This window comes from Siphateles boraxobius, unplaced genomic scaffold, assembly GCF_051911475.1.
Source record: "Siphateles boraxobius isolate OS27281-9 unplaced genomic scaffold, OSU_SipBor_1 6, whole genome shotgun sequence".
Lineage (NCBI taxonomy): Eukaryota > Metazoa > Chordata > Actinopteri > Cypriniformes > Leuciscidae > Siphateles > Siphateles boraxobius.
The window spans coordinates 789,667-804,330 of NW_027509186.1; the positions used below are offsets into that span (position 1 = coordinate 789,667).

Consider the following 14,664-nt stretch of genomic DNA (forward strand, 5'->3'; position numbering starts at 1 on the left):
TGCGGTCAGCAAGAATTTTCGCAATACATTAGCAGCTGGCAGGTGCAGATGAACTGAAACTCTCTTTGTTTGGACCTGGCACTTAAAAAAATTGCATGAACTTATTGACCTGACCTACCAGGCACTGTAGTGATCTTTTTCTTTGTAGAAAAGTTAGAAGCTCAGACCAGGAGACAGTGGAAGTTTTCCAAGCAGAAGTTCTTTATTGTTTGTCGGTAGCTGCAGTCATTCCAACATCGTCTAACTAAGGGAACTTTACATTGTAGTTTATATACATTTCAAGGGGGAGGGATTACATTGTGAGGAACAAAGCATGTAAATGAGCTGAAACATGAGAACAGAACAGTGCAGGACTTCTCGCACTGAGATAAGAACTCCAAGACAAATGGTCTCAGTAATAAAATAGCAGGTGTTCAAACTTGCTCAGCATGACTCTTCACCCGGTAAAACAATGAGAACAGGAAAAGCCTAGCCTTCTCGCACTTAGATGGGACAGTCAGGAATATCCTGCTGGGAACCCCTACCGTTTGCAGAGATTTCCTGGTCTCATCATTTATAAACTTTCTCAATATAAAATACTATTGTATTGGAAATCTAAAGTAAACATTTAAATAAAATTTGTAATCCTACAACACCATATTAAAAAACAAGGTCTCTAATTTAATAATGTAACACGTTTTATACAGACACTTCATATTTAAACGGTATTAGATTATTTTTTTGATTCACTGGCTTCTGTGAAGCGTTGAGCTAAAATGACGCATGACGCCGTTCCTGGAAGCCGCGCTGATCGGATACAACTACCTGTCTCTGCAACTCCTCGTTAGTATAGTGGAAACTATCTCCGCCTGTCACGCGGAAGACCGGGGTTCGATTCCCCGACGGGGAGATCCAGTCCTTTACTGCTGCCAAAAGACCTTAACAAATGTTTTGCTCCAGCAAACAAGTTACAGGAGAAGTTGGCAAGGGGCCACCAACGACTGTTTTAAAGACAGCTTGAGAAAAATCCAATGCGTTGGCCGGGAATCGAACGCATACAGCAAGAATGGACAGACCCAGGAATCGAACCCATAGCAAGAATGCTCGTAATCAAGGTCTTTAATTTACAAATGTGATGCGTTGCCCGGGAATCGAACCCGGCTCAACTGCTTGGAAGGCAGCTATGCTCACCACTATACCACCAACACAAGACTGTTGGATGTAGACTGGAAGCCCTCTTCTGCGGTCAGCAAGAATGTTCGCAATATATTAGCAGCTGGCAGGTGCAGATGAATTGAAACTCTCTTTGTTTGGACCTGGCACTTAAAAAAATTGCATGAACTTATTGACCTGACCTACCAGGCACCATATTAAAAAAAAGGGTCTCTAATTTAATAATGTAACACGTTTTATACAGACACTTCATATTTAAACGGTATTAGATTCTTTTTTGGATTCACAGGCTTCTGTGAAGCGTTGAGCTAAAATGACGCATGACGCCGTTCCTGGAAGCCGCGCTTATCGGATACAACTACCTGTCTCTGCAACTTCTCGTTAGTATAGTGGAAAGTATCTCCGCCTGTCACGCGGAAGACCGGGGTTCGATTCCCCGACGGGGAGATCCAGTCCTTTACTGCTGCCAAAAGACCTTAACAAATGTTTTGCTCCAGCAAACAAGTTACAGGAGAAGTTGGCAAGGGGCCACCGACGACTGTTTTAAAGACAGCTTGAGAAAAATGCAATGCGTTGGCCGGGAATCCAACGCATACAGCAAGAATGGACAGACCCAGGAATCTAACCCATAGCAAGAATGCTCGTAGTCAAGGTCTTTAATTTACAAATGTGATGCGTTGGCCGGGAATCGAACCCAGGTCAACTTCTTGGAAGGCAGCTATGCTCCCCACTATACCACCAACGCAAGACTGTTGGACGTAGACTGGAAGCCCTGTTCTGCGGTCAGCAATAATTTTTGCAATACTTTAGCAGCTGGCAGGTGCAGATGAACTGAAACTCTCTTTGTTTGGACCTGGCACTTAAAAAAATTGCATGAACTTATTGACCTGACCTACTAGGCACCATATTAAAAAAAAGGGTCTCTAATTTAATAATGTAACACGTTTTATACAGACACTTCATATTTAAACGGTATTAGATTATTTTTTGGATTCACTGGCTTCTGTGAAGCGTTGAGCTAAAATGACGCATGACGCCGTTCCTGGAAGCCGGGCTGATCGGATACAACTACCTGTCTCTGCAACTCTTCGTTAGTATAGTGGAAAGTATCTCCGCCTGTCACGCGGAAGACCGGGGTTCGATTCCCCGACGGGGAGATCCAGTCCTTTACTGCTGCCAAAAGACCTTAACAAATGTTTTGCTCCAGCAAACAAGTTACAGGGAAGTTGGCAAGGGGCCACCGACGACTGTTTTAAAGACAGCTTGAGAAAAATGCAATGCGTTGGCCGGGAATCGAACGCATACAGCAAGAATGGACAGACCCAGGAATCGAACCCATAGCAAGAATGCTCGTAATCAAGGTCTTTAATTTACAAATGTGATGCGTTGACCGGGAATCGAACCCGGGTCAACTGCTTGGAAGGCAGCTATGCTCACCACTATACCACCAACACAAGACTGTTGGATGTAGACTGGAAGCCCTCTTCTGCGGTCAGCAAGAATGTTCGCAATATATTAGCAGCTGGCAGGTGCAGATGAATTGAAACTCTCTTTGTTTGGACCTGGCACTTAAAAAAATTGCATGAACTTATTGACCTGACCTACCAGGCACCATATTAAAAAAAGGGTCTCTAATTTAATAATGTAACACGTTTTATACAGACACTTCATATTTAAACGGTATTAGATAATTTTTTTGGATTCACTGGCTTCTGTGAAGCGTTGAGCTAAAATGACGCATGACGCCGTTCCTGCAAGCCGTGCTGATCGGATACAACTACCTGTCTCTGCAACTCCTTGTTAGTATAGTGGAAAGTATCTCCGCCTGTCACGCGGAGACTGGGGTTCGATTCCCCGACGGGGAGATTCAGTCCTTTACTGCTGCCAAAAGACCTTAACAAATGTTTTGCTCCAGCAAACAAGTTACAGGGAAGTTGGCAAGGGGCCCGGACGACTGTTTTAAAGACAGCTTGAGAAAAATGCAATGCGTTGGCCGGGAATCCAACCCATACAGCAAGAATGGACAGACCCAGGAATCGAACCCATAGCAAGAATGCTCGTAATCAAGGTCTTTAATTTACAAATGTGATGCGTTGGCCGGGAATCGAACCCGGTCACCTGCTTGGAAGGCAGCTATGCTCACCACAATACCACCAACACAGGCCTTTGAATGTAGACTGGAAGCCCGGTTGTGCGGTCAGCAAGAATTTTCGCAATACATTATCAGCTGGCAGGTGCAGATGAACTGAAACTCTCTTTGTTTGGACCTGGCACTTAAAAAAATTGCATGAACTTATTGACCTGACCTACCAGGCACTGTAGTGATCTTTTTCTTTGTAGAAAAGTTAGAAGCTCAGACCAGGAGACAGTGGAAGTTTTCCAAGCAGAAGTTCTTTATTGCTTGTCGGTAGCTGCAGTCATTCCAACATCGTCTAACTAAGGGAACTTTACATTGTAGTTTATATACATTTCAAGGGGGAGGGATTACATTGTGAGGAACAAAGCATTAAATGAGCTGAAACATGAGAACAGAACGGTGCAGGACTTCTCGCACTGAGATAAGAACTCCAAGACAAATGGTCTCAGTAATAAAATGGCAGGATTTCAAACTTGCTCAGCATGCCTCTTCACCCGGTAAAACAATGAGAACAGGAAAAGCCTAGCCTTCTCGTACTGAGATGGGACAGTCAGGAATATCCTGCTGGGAACCCCTACCATTTGCAGAGATTTCCTGGTCTCATCATTTATAAACTTTCTCAATATAAAATACTATTGTATTGGAAATCTAAATTAAACATTTAAATAAAATTTGTAATCCTACAGCACCATATTTATAAACAAGGTCTCTAATTTAATAATGTAACACGTTTTATACAGACACTTCATATTTAAACGGTATTAGATTATTTTTTGGATTCACTGGCTTCTGTGAAGCGTTGAGCTAAAATGACGCATGACGCCGTTCCTGGAAGCCGCGCTGATCGGATACAACTACCTGTCTCTGCAACTTCTCGTTAGTATAGTGGAAAGCATCTCCGCCTGTCACGCGGAAGACCGGGGTTCGATTCCCCGACGGGGAGATCCAGTCCTTTACTGCTGCCAAAAGACCTTAACAAATGTTTTGCTCCAGCAAACAAGTTACAGGAGAAGTTGGCAAGGGGCCACCGACAACTGTTTTAAAGACAGCTTGAGAAAAATGCAATGCGTTGGCCGGGAATCGAACGCATACAGCAAGAATGGACAGACCCAGGAATCTAACCCATAGCAAGAATGCTCGTAGTCAAGGTCTTTAATTTACAAATGTGATGCGTTGGCAGGGAATCGAACCCGGCTCAACTGCTTGGAAGGCAGCTATGCTCACCACTATACCACCAACACAAGACTGTTGGATGCAGACTGGAAGCCCTCTTCTTCGGTCAGCAAGAATGTTCGCAATATATTAGCAGCTGGCAGGTGCAGATGAATTGAAACTCTCTTTGTTTGGACCTGGCACTTAAAAAAATTGCATGAACTTATTGACCTGACCTACCAGGCACCATATTAAAAAAAAGTGTCTCTAATTTAATAATGTAACACGTTTTATACAGACACTTCATATTTAAACGGTATTAGATTATTTTTTGGATTCACTGGCTTCTGTGAAGCGTTGAGCTAAAATGACGCATGACGCCGTTCCTGGAAGCCGGGCTGATCGGATATAACTACCTGTCTCTGCAACTCCTCGTTAGTATAGTGGAAAGTATCTCCGCCTGTCACGCGGAAGACCGGGGTTCGATTCCCCGACGGGGAGATCCAGTCCTTTACTGCTGCCAAAAGACCTTAACAAATGTTTTGCTCCAGCAAACAAGTTACAGGAGAAGTTGGCAAGGGGCCACCGACGACTGTTTTAAAGACAGCTTGAGAAAAATGCAATGCGTTGGCCGGGAATCGAACGCATACAGCAAGAATGGACAGACCCAGGAATCGAACCCATAGCAAGAATGCTCGTAATCAAGGTCTTTAATTTACAAATGTGATGCGTTGGCCGGGAATCGAACCCGGGTCAACTGCTTGGAAGGCAGCTATGCTCACCACTATACCACCAACACAAGTCTGTTGGATGTAGACTGGAAGCCCTCTTCTGCGGTCAGCAAGAATGTTCGCAATATATTAGCAGCTGGCAGGTGCAGATGAATTGAAACTCTCTTTGTTTGGACCTGGCACTTAAAAAAATTGCATGAACTTATTGACCTGACCTACCAGGCACCATATTAAAAAAAAGGGTCTCTAATTTAATAATGTAACACGTTTTATACAGACACTTCATATTTAAACGGTATTAGATTATTTTTTGGATTCACTGGCTTCTGTGAAGCGTTGAGCTAAAATGACGCATGACGCCGTTCCTGGAAGCCGCGCTGATCGGATACAACTACCTGTCTCTGCAACTCCTCGTTAGTATAGTGGAAAGTGTCTCCGCCTGTCACGCGGAAGACCGGGGTTCGATTCCCCGACGGGGAGATCCAGTCCTTTACTGCTGCCAAAAGACCTTAACAAATGTTTTGCTCCAGCAAACAATTACAGGAGAAGTTGGCAAGGGGCCGCCAACGACTGTTTTAAAGACAGCTTGAGAAAAATGCAATGCGTTGGCCGGGAATCGAACGCATACAGCAAGAATGGACAGACCCAGGAATCGAACCCATAGCAAGAATGCTCGTAATCAAGGTCTTTAATTTACAAATGTTATGCGTTGGCCGGGAATCGAACCCGGCTCAACTGCTTGGAAGGCAGCTATGCTCACCACTATACCACCAACACAAGACTGTTGGATGTAGACTGGAAGCCCTCTTCTGCGGTCAGCAAGAATGTTCGCAATATATTAGCAGCTGGCAGGTGCAGATGAATTGAAACTCTCTTTGTTTGGACCTGGCACTTAAAAAAATTGCATGAACTTATTGACCTGACCTACCAGGCACCATATTAAAAAAAAGGGTCTCTAATTTAATAATGTAACACGTTTTATACAGACACTTCATATTTAAACGGTATTAGATTATTTTTTGGATTCACTGGCTTCTGTGAAGCGTTGAGCTAAAATGACGCATGACGCCGTTCCTGGAAGCCGCGCTGATCGGATACAACTACCTGTCTCTGCAACTCTTCGTTAGTATAGTGGAAAGTATCTCCGCCTGTCACGCGGAAGACCGGGGTTCGATTCCCCGACGGGGAGATCCAGTCCTTTACTGCTGCCAAAAGACCTTAACAAATGTTTTGCTCCAGCAAACAAGTTACAGGAGAAGTTGGCAAGGGGCCACCGACGACTGTTTTAAAGACAGCTTGAGAAAAATGCAATGCGTTGGCCGGGAATCGAACACATACAGCAAGAATGGACAGACCCAGGAATCTAACCCATAGCAAGAATGCTCGTAATCAAGGTCTTTAATTTACAAATGTGATGCGTTGACCGGGAATCGAACCCGGTCACCTGCTTGGAAGGCAGCTATGCTCACCACAATACCACCAACACAGGCCTTTGAACGTAGACTGGAAGCCCGGTTGTGCGGTCAGCAATAATTTTTGCAATACTTTAGCAGCTGGCAGGTGCAGATGAATTGAAACTCTCTTTGTTTGGACCTGGCACTTAAAAAAATTGCATGAACTTATTGACCTGACCTACCAGGCACCATATTAAAAAAAGGGTCTCTAATTTAATAATGTAACACGTTTTATACAGACACTTCATATTTAAACGGTATTAGATAATTTTTTTGGATTCACTGGCTTCTGTGAAGCGTTGAGCTAAAATGACGCATGACGCCGTTCCTGCAAGCCGTGCTGATCGGATACAACTACCTGTCTCTGCAACTCCTTGTTAGTATAGTGGAAAGTATCTCCGCCTGTCACGCGGAGACTGGGGTTCGATTCCCCGACGGGGAGATTCAGTCCTTTACTGCTGCCAAAAGACCTTAACAAATGTTTTGCTCCAGCAAACAAGTTACAGGGAAGTTGGCAAGGGGCCCGGACGACTGTTTTAAAGACAGCTTGAGAAAAATGCAATGCGTTGGCCGGGAATCGAACCCATACAGCAAGAATGGACAGACCCAGGAATCGAACCCATAGCAAGAATGCTCGTAATCAAGGTCTTTAATTTACAAATGTGATGCGTTGGCCGGGAATCGAACCCGGTCACCTGCTTGGAAGGCAGCTATGCTCACCACAATACCACCAACACAGGCCTTTGAATGTAGACTGGAAGCCCGGTTGTGCGGTCAGCAAGAATTTTCGCAATACATTATCAGCTGGCAGGTGCAGATGAACTGAAACTCTCTTTGTTTGGACCTGGCACTTAAAAAAATTGCATGAACTTATTGACCTGACCTACCAGGCACTGTAGTGATCTTTTTCTTTGTAGAAAAGTTAGAAGCTCAGACCAGGAGACAGTGGAAGTTTTCCAAGCAGAAGTTCTTTATTGCTTGTCGGTAGCTGCAGTCATTCCAACATCGTCTAACTAAGGGAACTTTACATTGTAGTTTATATACATTTCAAGGGGGAGGGATTACATTGTGAGGAACAAAGCATTAAATGAGCTGAAACATGAGAACAGAACGGTGCAGGACTTCTCGCACTGAGATAAGAACTCCAAGACAAATGGTCTCAGTAATAAAATGGCAGGATTTCAAACTTGCTCAGCATGCCTCTTCACCCGGTAAAACAATGAGAACAGGAAAAGCCTAGCCTTCTCGTACTGAGATGGGACAGTCAGGAATATCCTGCTGGGAACCCCTACCATTTGCAGAGATTTCCTGGTCTCATCATTTATAAACTTTCTCAATATAAAATACTATTGTATTGGAAATCTAAATTAAACATTTAAATAAAATTTGTAATCCTACAGCACCATATTTATAAACAAGGTCTCTAATTTAATAATGTAACACGTTTTATACAGACACTTCATATTTAAACGGTATTAGATTATTTTTTGGATTCACTGGCTTCTGTGAAGCGTTGAGCTAAAATGACGCATGACGCCGTTCCTGGAAGCCGCGCTGATCGGATACAACTACCTGTCTCTGCAACTTCTCGTTAGTATAGTGGAAAGCATCTCCGCCTGTCACGCGGAAGACCGGGGTTAGATTCCCCGACGGGGAGATCCAGTCCTTTACTGCTGCCAAAAGACCTTAACAAATGTTTTGCTCCAGCAAACAAGTTACAGGAGAAGTTGGCAAGGGGCCACCGACGACTGTTTTAAAGACAGCTTGAGAAAAATGCAATGCGTTGGCCGGGAATCGAACGCATACAGCAAGAATGGACAGACCCAGGAATCTAACCCATAGCAAGAATGCTCGTAGTCAAGGTCTTTAATTTACAAATGTGATGCGTTGGCCGGGAATCGAACCCAGGTCAACTGCTTGGAAGGCAGCTATGCTCCCCACTATACCACCAACGCAAGACTGTTGGATGTAGACTGGAAGCCCTGTTCTGCGGTCAGCAATAATTTTTGCAATACTTTAGCAGCTGGCAGGTGCAGATGAACTGAAACTCTCTTTGTTTGGACCCGGCACTTAAAAAAATTGCATGAACTTATTGACCTGACCTACCAGGCACCATATTAAAAAACAAGGTCTCTAATTTAATAATGTAACACGTTTTATACAGACACTTCATATTTAAACGGTATTAGATTATTTTTTGCATTCACTGGCTTCTGTGAAGCGTTGAGCTAAAATGACGCATGACGCCGTTCCTGCAAGCCGCGCTGATCGGATACAACTACCTGTCTCTGCAACTCCTTGTTAGTATAGTGGAAAGTATCTCCGCCTGTCACGCGGAGACTGGGGTTCGATTCCCTGACGGGGAGATTCAGTCCTTTACTGCTGCCAAAAGACCTTAACAAATGTTTTGCTCCAGCAAACAAGTTACAGGGAAGTTGGCAAGGGGCCCGGACGACTGTTTTAAAGACAGCTTGAGAAAAATGCAATGCGTTGGCCGGGAATCGAACCCATACAGCAAGAATGGACAGACCCAGGAATCTAACCCATAGCAAGAATGCTCGTAATCAAGATCTTTAATTTACAAATGTGATGCGTTGGCCGGGAATCGAACCCGGTCACCTGCTTGGAAGGCAGCTATGCTCACCACTATACCACCAACGCAGGCCTTTGAACGTAGACTGGAAGCCCGGTTGTGCGGTCAGCAAGAATTTTCGCAATACATTAGCAGCTGGCAGGTGCAGATGAACTGAAACTCTCTTTGTTTGGACCTGGCACTTAAAAAAATTGCATGAACTTATTGACCTGACCTACCAGGCACTGTAGTGATCTTTTTCTTTGTAGAAAAGTTAGAAGCTCAGACCAGGAGACAGTGGAAGTTTTCCAAGCAGAAGTTCTTTATTGTTTGTCGGTAGCTGCAGTCATTCCAACATCGTCTAACTAAGGGAACTTTACATTGTAGTTTATATACATTTCAAGGGGGAGGGATTACATTGTGAGGAACAAAGCATGTAAATGAGCTGAAACATGAGAACAGAACAGTGCAGGACTTCTCGCACTGAGATAAGAACTCCAAGACAAATGGTCTCAGTAATAAAATAGCAGGTGTTCAAACTTGCTCAGCATGACTCTTCACCCGGTAAAACAATGAGAACAGGAAAAGCCTAGCCTTCTCGCACTTAGATGGGACAGTCAGGAATATCCTGCTGGGAACCCCTACCGTTTGCAGAGATTTCCTGGTCTCATCATTTATAAACTTTCTCAATATAAAATACTATTGTATTGGAAATCTAAATTAAACATTTAAATAAAATTTGTAATCCTACAACACCATATTAAAAAACAAGGTCTCTAATTTAATAATGTAACACGTTTTATACAGACACTTCATATTTAAACGGTATTAGATTATTTTTTTGATTCACTGGCTTCTGTGAAGCGTTGAGCTAAAATGACGCATGACGCCGTTCCTGGAAGCCGCGCTGATCGGATACAACTACCTGTCTCTGCAACTCCTCGTTAGTATAGTGGAAAGTATCTCCGCCTGTCACGCTGAAGACCGGGGTTCGATTCCCCGACGGGGAGATCCAGTCCTTTACTGCTGCCAAAAGACCTTAACAAATGTTTTGCTCCAGCAAACAAGTTACAGGAGAAGTTGGCAAGGGGCCACCAACGACTGTTTTAAAGACAGCTTGAGAAAAATCCAATGCGTTGGCCGGGAATCGAACGCATACAGCAAGAATGGACAGACCCAGGAATCGAACCCATAGCAAGAATGCTCGTAATCAAGGTCTTTAATTTACAAATGTGATGCGTTGCCCGGGAATCGAACCCGGCTCAACTGCTTGGAAGGCAGCTATGCTCACCACTATACCACCAACACAAGACTGTTGGATGTAGACTGGAAGCCCTCTTCTGCGGTCAGCAAGAATGTTCGCAATATATTAGCAGCTGGCAGGTGCAGATGAATTGAAACTCTCTTTGTTTGGACCTGGCACTTAAAAAAATTGCATGAACTTATTGACCTGACCTACCAGGCACCATATTAAAAAAAAGGGTCTCTAATTTAATAATGTAACACGTTTTATACAGACACTTCATATTTAAACGGTATTAGATTCTTTTTTGGATTCACAGGCTTCTGTGAAGCGTTGAGCTAAAATGACGCATGACGCCGTTCCTGGAAGCCGCGCTTATCAGGTACAACTACCTGTCTCTGCAACTTCTCGTTAGTATAGTGGAAAGTATCTCCGCCTGTCACGCGGAAGACCGGGGTTCGATTCCCCGACGGGGAGATCCAGTCCTTTACTGCTGCCAAAAGACCTTAACAAATGTTTTGCTCCAGCAAACAAGTTACAGGAGAAGTTGGCAAGGGGCCACCGACGACTGTTTTAAAGACAGCTTGAGAAAAATGCAATGCGTTGGCCGGGAATCCAACGCATACAGCAAGAATGGACAGACCCAGGAATCTAACCCATAGCAAGAATGCTCGTAGTCAAGGTCTTTAATTTACAAATGTGATGCGTTGGCCGGGAATCGAACCCAGGTCAACTTCTTGGAAGGCAGCTATGCTCCCCACTATACCACCAACGCAAGACTGTTGGACGTAGACTGGAAGCCCTGTTCTGTGGTCAGCAATAATTTTTGCAATACTTTAGCAGCTGGCAGGTGCAGATGAACTGAAACTCTCTTTGTTTGGACCTGGCACTTAAAAAAATTGCATGAACTTATTGACCTGACCTACTAGGCACCATATTAAAAAAAAGGGTCTCTAATTTAATAATGTAACACGTTTTATACAGACACTTCATATTTAAACGGTATTAGATTATTTTTTGGATTCACTGGCTTCTGTGAAGCGTTGAGCTAAAATGACGCATGACGCTGTTCCTGGAAGCCGCGCTGATCGGATACAACTACCTGTCTCTCCAACTCCTCGTTAGTATAGTGGAAAGTATCTCCGCCTGTCACGCGGAAGACCGGGGTTCGATTCCCCGACGGGGAGATCCAGTCCTTTACTGCTGCCAAAAGACCTTAACAAATGTTTTGCTCCAGCAAACAAGTTACAGGAGAAGTTGGCAAGGGGCCACCGACGACTGTTTTAAAGACAGCTTGAGAAAAATGCAATGCGTTGGCCGGGAATCGAACGCATACAGCAAGAATGGACAGACCCAGGAATCGAACCCATAGCAAGAATGCTCGTAATCAAGGTCTTTAATTTACAAATGTGATGCGTTGGCAGGGAATCGAACCCGGCTCAACTGCTTGGAAGGCAGCTATGCTCACCACTATACCACCAACACAAGACTGTTGGATGCAGACTGGAAGCCCTCTTCTTCGGTCAGCAAGAATGTTCGCAATATATTAGCAGCTGGCAGGTGCAGATGAATTGAAACTCTCTTTGTTTGGACCTGGCACTTAAAAAAATTGCATGAACTTATTGACCTGACCTACCAGGCACCATATTAAAAAAAAGTGTCTCTAATTTAATAATGTAACACGTTTTATACAGACACTTCATATTTAAACGGTATTAGATTATTTTTTGGATTCACTGGCTTCTGTGAAGCGTTGAGCTAAAATGACGCATGACGCCGTTCCTGGAAGCCGGGCTGATCGGATATAACTACCTGTCTCTGCAACTCCTCGTTAGTATAGTGGAAAGTATCTCCGCCTGTCACGCGGAAGACCGGGGTTCGATTCCCCGACGGGGAGATCCAGTCCTTTACTGCTGCCAAAAGACCTTAACAAATGTTTTGCTCCAGCAAACAAGTTACAGGAGAAGTTGGCAAGGGGCCACCGACGACTGTTTTAAAGACAGCTTGAGAAAAATGCAATGCGTTGGCCGGGAATCGAACGCATACAGCAAGAATGGACAGACCCAGGAATCGAACCCATAGCAAGAATGCTCGTAATCAAGGTCTTTAATTTACAAATGTGATGCGTTGGCCGGGAATCGAACCCGGGTCAACTGCTTGGAAGGCAGCTATGCTCACCACTATACCACCAACACAAGTCTGTTGGATGTAGACTGGAAGCCCTCTTCTGCGGTCAGCAAGAATGTTCGCAATATATTAGCAGCTGGCAGGTGCAGATGAATTGAAACTCTCTTTGTTTGGACCTGGCACTTAAAAAAATTGCATGAACTTATTGACCTGACCTACCAGGCACCATATTAAAAAAAAGTGTCTCTAATTTAATAATGTAACACGTTTTATACAGACACTTCATATTTAAACGGTATTAGATTATTTTTTGGATTCACTGGCTTCTGTGAAGCGTTGAGCTAAAATGACGCATGACGCCGTTCCTGGAAGCCGCGCTGATCGGATACAACTACCTGTCTCTGCAACTCCTCGTTAGTATAGTGGAAAGTGTCTCCGCCTGTCACGCGGAAGACCGGGGTTCGATTCCCCGACGGGGAGATCCAGTCCTTTACTGCTGCCAAAAGACCTTAACAAATGTTTTGCTCCAGCAAACAATTACAGGAGAAGTTGGCAAGGGGCCGCCAACGACTGTTTTAAAGACAGCTTGAGAAAAATGCAATGCGTTGGCCGGGAATCGAACGCATACAGCAAGAATGGACAGACCCAGGAATCGAACCCATAGCAAGAATGCTCGTAATCAAGGTCTTTAATTTACAAATGTTATGCGTTGGCCGGGAATCGAACCCGGCTCAACTGCTTGGAAGGCAGCTATGCTCACCACTATACCACCAACACAAGACTGTTGGATGTAGACTGGAAGCCCTCTTCTGCGGTCAGCAAGAATGTTCGCAATATATTAGCAGCTGGCAGGTGCAGATGAATTGAAACTCTCTTTGTTTGGACCTGGCACTTAAAAAAATTGCATGAACTTATTGACCTGACCTACCAGGCACCATATTAAAAAAAAGGGTCTCTAATTTAATAATGTAACACGTTTTATACAGACACTTCATATTTAAACGGTATTAGATTATTTTTTGGATTCACTGGCTTCTGTGAAGCGTTGAGCTAAAATGACGCATGACGCCGTTCCTGGAAGCCGCGCTGATCGGATACAACTACCTGTCTCTGCAACTCTTCGTTAGTATAGTGGAAAGTATCTCCGCCTGTCACGCGGAAGACCGGGGTTCGATTCCCCGACGGGGAGATCCAGTCCTTTACTGCTGCCAAAAGACCTTAACAAATGTTTTGCTCCAGCAAACAAGTTACAGGAGAAGTTGGCAAGGGGCCACCGACGACTGTTTTAAAGACAGCTTGAGAAAAATGCAATGCGTTGGCCGGGAATCGAACGCATACAGCAAGAATGGACAGACCCAGGAATCTAACCCATAGCAAGAATGCTCGTAATCAAGGTCTTTAATTTACAAATGTGATGCGTTGACCGGGAATCGAACCCGGTCACCTGCTTGGAAGGCAGCTATGCTCACCACAATACCACCAACACAGGCCTTTGAACGTAGACTGGAAGCCCGGTTGTGCGGTCAGCAATAATTTTTGCAATACTTTAGCAGCTGGCAGGTGCAGATGAATTGAAACTCTCTTTGTTTGGACCTGGCACTTAAAAAAATTGCATGAACTTATTGACCTGACCTACCAGGCACCATATTAAAAAAAGGGTCTCTAATTTAATAATGTAACACGTTTTATACAGACACTTCATATTTAAACGGTATTAGATAATTTTTTTGGATTCACTGGCTTCTGTGAAGCGTTGAGCTAAAATGACGCATGACGCCGTTCCTGCAAGCCGTGCTGATCGGATACAACTACCTGTCTCTGCAACTCCTTGTTAGTATAGTGGAAAGTATCTCCGCCTGTCACGCGGAGACTGGGGTTCGATTCCCCGACGGGGAGATTCAGTCCTTTACTGCTTCCAAAAGACCTTAACAAATGTTTTGCTCCAGCAAACAAGTTACAGGGAAGTTGGCAAGGGGCCCGGACGACTGTTTTAAAGACAGCTTGAGAAAAATGCAATGCGTTGGCCGGGAATCGAACCCATACAGCAAGAATGGACAGACCCAGGAATCGAACCCATAGCAAGAATGCTCGTAATC

General features: G+C 44.3%; 18 non-coding genes across 18 annotated transcripts; 12 read left to right on the forward strand and 6 right to left on the reverse strand.

Moving 5' to 3' along the window:
* Positions 1-817: 817 nt before the first annotated feature.
* trnad-guc (transfer RNA aspartic acid (anticodon GUC)) lies at positions 818-889 on the forward strand. The gene has a single exon. It is a non-coding gene; the product is annotated as a tRNA-Asp (tRNA).
* A 638-nt stretch (positions 890-1,527) lies between these two features.
* trnad-guc (transfer RNA aspartic acid (anticodon GUC)) lies at positions 1,528-1,599 on the forward strand. The gene has a single exon. It is a non-coding gene; the product is annotated as a tRNA-Asp (tRNA).
* Positions 1,600-2,237: 638 nt separating this feature from the next.
* trnad-guc (transfer RNA aspartic acid (anticodon GUC)) lies at positions 2,238-2,309 on the forward strand. Its single transcript has one exon. It is a non-coding gene; the product is annotated as a tRNA-Asp (tRNA).
* Positions 2,310-2,534: 225 nt separating this feature from the next.
* Positions 2,535-2,606, reverse strand: trnag-ucc (transfer RNA glycine (anticodon UCC)). Its single transcript has one exon. It is a non-coding gene; the product is annotated as a tRNA-Gly (tRNA).
* Positions 2,607-4,160: 1,554 nt separating this feature from the next.
* Positions 4,161-4,232, forward strand: trnad-guc (transfer RNA aspartic acid (anticodon GUC)). The gene has a single exon. It is a non-coding gene; the product is annotated as a tRNA-Asp (tRNA).
* A 638-nt stretch (positions 4,233-4,870) lies between these two features.
* Positions 4,871-4,942, forward strand: trnad-guc (transfer RNA aspartic acid (anticodon GUC)). The gene has a single exon. It is a non-coding gene; the product is annotated as a tRNA-Asp (tRNA).
* Positions 4,943-5,168: 226 nt separating this feature from the next.
* Positions 5,169-5,240, reverse strand: trnag-ucc (transfer RNA glycine (anticodon UCC)). The gene has a single exon. It is a non-coding gene; the product is annotated as a tRNA-Gly (tRNA).
* Positions 5,241-5,580: 340 nt separating this feature from the next.
* On the forward strand, positions 5,581-5,652 carry trnad-guc (transfer RNA aspartic acid (anticodon GUC)). The gene has a single exon. It is a non-coding gene; the product is annotated as a tRNA-Asp (tRNA).
* A 225-nt stretch (positions 5,653-5,877) lies between these two features.
* Positions 5,878-5,949, reverse strand: trnag-ucc (transfer RNA glycine (anticodon UCC)). Its single transcript has one exon. It is a non-coding gene; the product is annotated as a tRNA-Gly (tRNA).
* A 340-nt stretch (positions 5,950-6,289) lies between these two features.
* Positions 6,290-6,361, forward strand: trnad-guc (transfer RNA aspartic acid (anticodon GUC)). The gene has a single exon. It is a non-coding gene; the product is annotated as a tRNA-Asp (tRNA).
* A 2,148-nt stretch (positions 6,362-8,509) lies between these two features.
* Positions 8,510-8,581, reverse strand: trnag-ucc (transfer RNA glycine (anticodon UCC)). Its single transcript has one exon. It is a non-coding gene; the product is annotated as a tRNA-Gly (tRNA).
* Positions 8,582-10,846: 2,265 nt separating this feature from the next.
* On the forward strand, positions 10,847-10,918 carry trnad-guc (transfer RNA aspartic acid (anticodon GUC)). The gene has a single exon. It is a non-coding gene; the product is annotated as a tRNA-Asp (tRNA).
* Positions 10,919-11,556: 638 nt separating this feature from the next.
* On the forward strand, positions 11,557-11,628 carry trnad-guc (transfer RNA aspartic acid (anticodon GUC)). Its single transcript has one exon. It is a non-coding gene; the product is annotated as a tRNA-Asp (tRNA).
* Positions 11,629-12,266: 638 nt separating this feature from the next.
* trnad-guc (transfer RNA aspartic acid (anticodon GUC)) lies at positions 12,267-12,338 on the forward strand. The gene has a single exon. It is a non-coding gene; the product is annotated as a tRNA-Asp (tRNA).
* Positions 12,339-12,564: 226 nt separating this feature from the next.
* Positions 12,565-12,636, reverse strand: trnag-ucc (transfer RNA glycine (anticodon UCC)). Its single transcript has one exon. It is a non-coding gene; the product is annotated as a tRNA-Gly (tRNA).
* A 340-nt stretch (positions 12,637-12,976) lies between these two features.
* trnad-guc (transfer RNA aspartic acid (anticodon GUC)) lies at positions 12,977-13,048 on the forward strand. Its single transcript has one exon. It is a non-coding gene; the product is annotated as a tRNA-Asp (tRNA).
* Positions 13,049-13,273: 225 nt separating this feature from the next.
* trnag-ucc (transfer RNA glycine (anticodon UCC)) lies at positions 13,274-13,345 on the reverse strand. The gene has a single exon. It is a non-coding gene; the product is annotated as a tRNA-Gly (tRNA).
* A 340-nt stretch (positions 13,346-13,685) lies between these two features.
* Positions 13,686-13,757, forward strand: trnad-guc (transfer RNA aspartic acid (anticodon GUC)). Its single transcript has one exon. It is a non-coding gene; the product is annotated as a tRNA-Asp (tRNA).
* The last annotated feature ends 907 nt before the right edge of the window (positions 13,758-14,664 follow it).